Source organism: Passer domesticus, chromosome Z (assembly GCF_036417665.1).
Source record: "Passer domesticus isolate bPasDom1 chromosome Z, bPasDom1.hap1, whole genome shotgun sequence".
NCBI lineage: Eukaryota > Metazoa > Chordata > Aves > Passeriformes > Passeridae > Passer > Passer domesticus.
This window is the reverse complement of record NC_087512.1, coordinates 30170027-30176340: the sequence shown is the minus strand read 5'-3', so window position 1 is coordinate 30176340 and position 6314 is coordinate 30170027. Positions and strand designations below refer to the sequence as shown.

Sequence of the window (6314 nt, the reverse complement as noted above, 5' to 3'; positions counted from 1 at the left end):
ATTAACAGAAAGAAACAGAAAAATATGCCCAAAAGTCATGTATTTTCATGCAGTCTCTTGCAAACACCTCTTCGGCTGGGACAATGCTGCACTGCTCCATGGTGGGGACTGCAAATATGTGGATGAAGGGAGCTCAGAAGTATGCTGACAGTAAGGGAATGAGAAACCATTCTTAAATCCCACTGAGAAACTTAGAGTGCACCTGAGAAAAGACGTGAATCTATATGGCATGCAATATGGGCACGGCAGCAGCTTGGTGCCTCGGTAGACACAGAAAAGAGATTGACTGCGGTAGTCAATATTGGAACAGCACTCCTGCGATGCCATGGGAAGATTCCTATCTGTAACTCAGGGTGAGAGAGTGGTTCTCTTCCACATGATCCCTCATTCCCACAAGCAAATGACCATGAGTCAGTCACCCCCACTTTCTGGAAAGTTCTGTACCCTTAGTTTTGTTATTAGTTTCCCCAGACCTTATCACTCCCTCCCTGCTCTTCATTGGTCTGCTCTACATTACACCATTCCAACTCCTCCCCTGTCCTACCTCCCCACTGGCTGGACTGTACCCTGACGCCTCCCATCCCTCCCCAGTTTATACATGTTGTATCCACTCCTACTTGGGGCCGAAGCTCTCAGGCTTGTGTGTCAGCTGCCTTGTGATCAGCTCCTGATTCACTGCCCCTGACTCCCTCACCAGCAGTTTTTACCCTGCTTCTTTCCCACCTCCTCCTTCCATCACCTGATCCTTCCTGCTCTCCATAATGCCTGTACCCTCGGATTCTCCTACAATAAACTGGTGAACTGTCATCCAGAGAGCAGTCCCGTCTCTCATTGATGACAACACAATATTACTCCATCTGGGCACGGGCAGAAGGCTGGCTCAGGGAATTGGCCACGGCGTCCGGGGAAGCCTGTTTGGATTCGCAGACACCCCGTCAGAACCGGCTCGGGGCAGCCCGCAGTTGACAGCTTCTAAAAGACAAGTTTCATGTATTGCTTCCACAACCCTCCTAAGTTTCATGTATTGCTTCTACAACCCTCATTTACAATAGTAAAACTGTTGCATGTTAGGGTACAAATTAGTCTTTCATCATTCTGTTGCCACTTTAAGCAGGACACTGGTGAAGGCTTCTGTCAGTGCAGTCATTAAGTATCCATATACATAGAGTGTTATTCATGGGATCAACTCATTTAAGCAACTTAGTTGGCTAAAGCTGCGTGAAATGAATATTCAATTAAATCTGTTTTGGATCTCATTCAGATATTCAAATAAGCTAAACCTTTGGCTTGTTCATTTGTGAAATAAGGTCTTTTATATGGATGTAAAATAGCTTTTCACAATGGTTAAGCTCTGATCTCTGATCCACATATGTGTAACAACTAGAAGTAGCATAATCCAGGAATTTGAGAAGCAAGCAACAGTATCTGCACTGAACTGTTGCTCCACTGGGACTTTTCACTCTTCCAAAACCGCATAAGGCCAGACATGCTTGTCTTGCATGTCTGTACTTCAAGATAATGAAAACGCAGCATTGAAACATGGAAGAGTAGTTCCTAGAACACCTAATCTTCCTTTTCCCTTTCGAAATTCTGGAATATGGTCTGTAAACACAGACCTATATTTTTCAGATTTTCAGAGTTTTTTCTCGTGCATTTTTTAATAGTTAACTTCAAACATTCATTTCAGAACTTTTGAAGGCACCAACCTTTTCAAAAGCGGATCCTTCTAGGCTTCTTAACCTAGGTTCTTAGCTTAACCTGGAGGTTCACATAATTACTAGTACAATGTCAGCTACACTACATTGCCTGAAAAAGTACGTGAAGTTTTGGATAAATATGAAGAACCAAGAACATGGCTACACGCTTGAACAAGGGATGGCTACGTGTCTAGATGTCTCATTGTATTAGGTGAAACTCATGTCTTTCCAGTGCAACATTCAGCAACAACTAAAGAGGAGAGATATTCCACAGAAACAGGAGGGATAGGACTGCATCATTTGTTTGGTTTGGGTTTTTTCATACTTCTGGAAAATATGGTCTAGCTGGGAGACCAACATCATGGGACAAACTCCACCTGATGACCAATGCAAATATCAGTAGTTTTTTGTGTGTGGCATGACTAGAATATTTCACCAAAATGAAAAGCAAGTTGTGTTGTAAATACTGTGGCTGACAGGGGATACAGGTGGAAGCAGGTCGAGTGTATCTCTTTCTGCGAGAAATGATAGGCAAGGGTGCTTTTACTTTTTAATTCACTGGAGGTGATAGAAAGTTACATGCTTAATGAGAATAGAATTGATGCCAGGGCTGAAAATAAAGGAATAAAGGCAACCCATCCAATAAATGCATTAATAAGCGCTAACAAAAACAAAGAGCGCTCTAAATATTTTTAATGTGCTTGCAGATTTTTGCACTACATTTCCTGCCCCATCCTCCCCCCCCTTTTTTTTCCTCTACTTTTAGTTCATTGGTTGGGGTTTTTTTCCAGAAGAATCATTGTATACTTTATTTGGAGGATTAAATTCAATTCTTTCATGGCTTAGATCGATTTAGAGAGATGAAAGGTGGTATAAAATGGGTAAATTTGCTAATTAAAATCAGATTCAAATAAGAAAACATTGAAAACCCTAGTCTTTTCAAATGAGGAACCACCTAATTGTGTCACTATCAGATGAAAAAGATAGAAATCTAAAATAAAAACTTACCCACAAAAAAAAAGTAAACAGAACAATTGAGAACCAACTTGACAAGGCACAGGAAAGTAACTTCTTTTCCTTGATTGCTTGTTTGCTTGTTTTTGTGTCCAAAATGAAACATCACAGCTTTCTGCTTACTTACGGTTGTGGGGATATTCAGGGAAAAGAAATAAATATGTCTGATTTAAGAAAAGGATCATCATTTTACAACCTGAATGTTTCTGGAGACAATTTTTAAAGTCCATTTAATTTCTGTTTGGTAGGGGCAGGGCATCCTCCTTATCAAAGGATCCCAATGCCAACAGGAGTAATGAGGGTTGACTGTGCAAAACAAAGGACCAGGTGTGATACTAGAAAGAAAAAGCAAGGACATCTCCTGACTGAAAAGGTATGACTAAGGCACTATGTGTGTGGTGAGTTTCTTTCTCTGTGGGTCATACCTGACACCGTTTTGAAAGATAAGAAAGATAAAAAAGCAAATAGGCAAATAAAGAAGCAATTTTACATGATTTTGTGAAAATCTTCCATGTGTCTTTCTTTTCTTCCTTCCTACAGAATGCCATAGAAGATTTATATGTTACTGCAGTACTGCCTGGCGGGGTGAGTATTGGAGCCATGTTTAAAAGTTTTCTATCCTTGGAAAAAAAGTAACTTTAGCTTTACCTGGTTGAAAAATATCCACATTACTTATTGTGCTGGAACATCTTTTGACAAGTCAGATTTCCGATTTTTGCACTGCAGAACCAAGTATAGTTACAGTCTTCTTGAAGGTATTTTCATTTTCTCTCATTTGAAATTTTCTGCCATATGAACTAATAATAATCCACAATTTCTTTCACCAAGAGAAGTCTATTACCCCAGAAAAAATGATCATTCATGCTTCAGTCATGTGATCCAATTCCTTTTTGGACTGACAACTTACCTATTGCAAAACAAACATGAATCCAAAGTAAACAAATTAATCTAAACTACTAGCAGGTTAAATAAATTCTTAAAATATAAGGTAAAAATGTACCATTCCTTTGGCTTGGCTTACATGACAAATATTGAATAAATTATATGAAACAGAATAGGCTAATTTCTGTAAAGCCAGATGTATTGTTTCATAACATCAGAAGCAGAAGCTCTTTAGAAAAAAATCATTAAAATGAGATAATAAAAAATTCTTTCTTCAGAGTCAAAATAGGAGCCCCCTCAGATATGGCATAGAAGTTCTAGATCTTTGTTTCATCCTAGCTTTTGCACAGAGTACATCTCTCAAGAACATCTATCTTTTGAAGTTAACTCATAACTTGAGATTTATGTATCTGAGCACAAATAGTATTATTGGTGTGCAGAGGTTTAGTCCCATCTCTCACATCCTAAGGAGGGATCAAGACATTCTTCAGCCTAATTTTCCCCAAAGGAAACCATATTGCTAGATGCTTACTATGTACTGTGCCCTTCCCCAGCAGCATGAGCCCCTCACAAACAGCAGAATGATCCCTTTCATAAAACACTCTCCACTTTGTGTTAGGGTGGTTGATCAGCATTACAGAAGAGTGGTTCTACTTCCTTAGGTCCTTACATGGCTCAAACCCATAGCGTCTCACCAAATTCAAGCTTCTCTTCCCTCAGATTTAAAAACCAGGACCAGCTTCCAAAGGCTGTCCTTTGTCATTCTCTCTGTGCAATGGCTGCTCATAGCCAGAAAATTGTATGAACCTCTGAGAAACGGAAAAGCAAAAATTACTAAATTACTTGTCTTACTTGTCTTAGGGCTTTACCGTTTCAAACTGACATGGCAGTGGGTTTGGAAACACTTGCACTTCACACTTAGCTGTGAAAAGTGTTACTTTCACAAAGTTTAAAAGAAACATTTGGGTTCAAAGAGAGCTAAACACCTGGAGAATATGGGAGAATGGATGGACCACATGTGCAGAGAGTTTCTATGTATCACTCAATATGTGAGAGTCCAGGATTTCTGACCCCCTCCTTTTATAAAAACTGTATTCTCTCCTGACTATTGTAATTGCTCGTATTTTGCTAAAAGGATAGCTAGGGGGACGGAGGGGGACAGGTCAGGAGGGGCTGGAATATCTGGGGCAGCAGGAGGAGTGCTAAGGCCACATCACTGTTCCGCTGGTCCCAGGGCAGGCGTAGCTCAGTGTGGGCAGAGCAGAGCAGCTCCCAAAGCTGAGCTGCAGAAGGGCCCCTGCCAGCCCTGTGTGGCCACTTAGCATCCATATCCAGAAACAATGGATAGGCTTCCTAAGGAGCAAGGGTATTCCAAATTTCTCTACATTATTTTACTTCAGATCCTGGACAAAAACTGTTTTAAATATTATGTGTTTTCCCCTCAGGTGGATTTTAATGCTGATCTGAAATGAATGGTCTAAACAACCAATTTGCTACATCTTATTGTTAAAGTGTCACCACAACTCTTTATAGAATTAAAATATATCAAAGTAAATACTTTTCTGTATTTGTATTAAATACCCAATTGCAATAAGCCACTTTACGGGCCAGTGAACTGGAAAATGAAATTATTGTATTAATGTGACTTTTTACTTATTATAGGAAAGCAGTGTCATAAAAATGTCAGCATATGGGCTTTATTTTCACACCTGAAAGTAAAACCAAAACAAGAAAAATCTGCTGAAGTAGATTAGAAGGACATTGTTTGACTTTTTTTTTTTTTTTCCCAGCTCTGGCACTTTGTATTTAGTATCTGGAGAGGAACTGCTTTATGACTGATTAAAATAGCTTTTAAGAGAAGTCTCTGAAGAGAAAGCATGCAGACTGTTCAGCAGAGTATTTTCTTGTACACGATGACCATCATTTCCTCAGCCCACCTGGCCTCCAGGGCTCCTCACAGCAAACCTGAATCTACTCTGCCAGTCTCAAGTCTCTCGTGCCGTGCACCCAGTTGCCTTTGTTTGCTCCAGATCTACATCCCCCGAAATAGCCCCTGAAAACATACAGCCTTTAAATAACTCTGCAACATAATTGCAAGCCCCAGTGCTCCTGCCTGCCCTGCTCCTTGTTGGGGCAGTGGGATAAATCCAGCTGCCAATCCCTGCCCTGGTGAGCCCCCATCACTCTTGAGGTCTCATATATCCCAGAGGATTTTTGTGTTGAAGATGATTTTTACCAAAGTTATTATCATCTTATACCTATGTGCAGGAAAAATGTGATTTTATTTGATATCTGAGATAATCCTTCATAAGAAATAAATTAAAAACATTGGTACTGGTATGAAAAGGGACTCCAAGTTTTAATTTAGATTTGGTAATCATAATCCTGGCTGCTATAAGAAGTTTTTGTTAATATGAATTTAGTTCTTAAGAGATTTTTTTTCTTAAAACCATCTTGCTCATTAAATCTCTTACTAAACCTGATTCAGTCAAAAACTAGTATTAAGCACTGCATCAGTACAGTTCACCACTGATACAATTCCTAAAGCAAATTAATATGGGGAAAATAGTGATGATGTAAAGACACATTTATTCCTGTGATTATCAGAATTTAGGAATGTTTTGACAACTGTAAACCTTTCAGCAATATCTTTTCTTATTCATTCAACATATTTAATGAACGTTAGCAATTGCAGTTACTACTCAACTCCAAAAATTTCTC

General features: G+C 39.5%; 1 long non-coding RNA gene across 1 annotated transcript; it reads left to right on the top strand.

Moving 5' to 3' along the window:
- The first annotated feature begins 2947 nt into the window (after positions 1-2947).
- LOC135291126 (uncharacterized) lies at positions 2948-5751 on the top strand. Its single transcript, XR_010353992.1, has 3 exons — positions 2948-3084; positions 3252-3296; positions 5384-5751. It is a non-coding gene; the product is annotated as an uncharacterized LOC135291126 (long non-coding RNA).
- Positions 5752-6314: the final 563 nt, after the last annotated feature.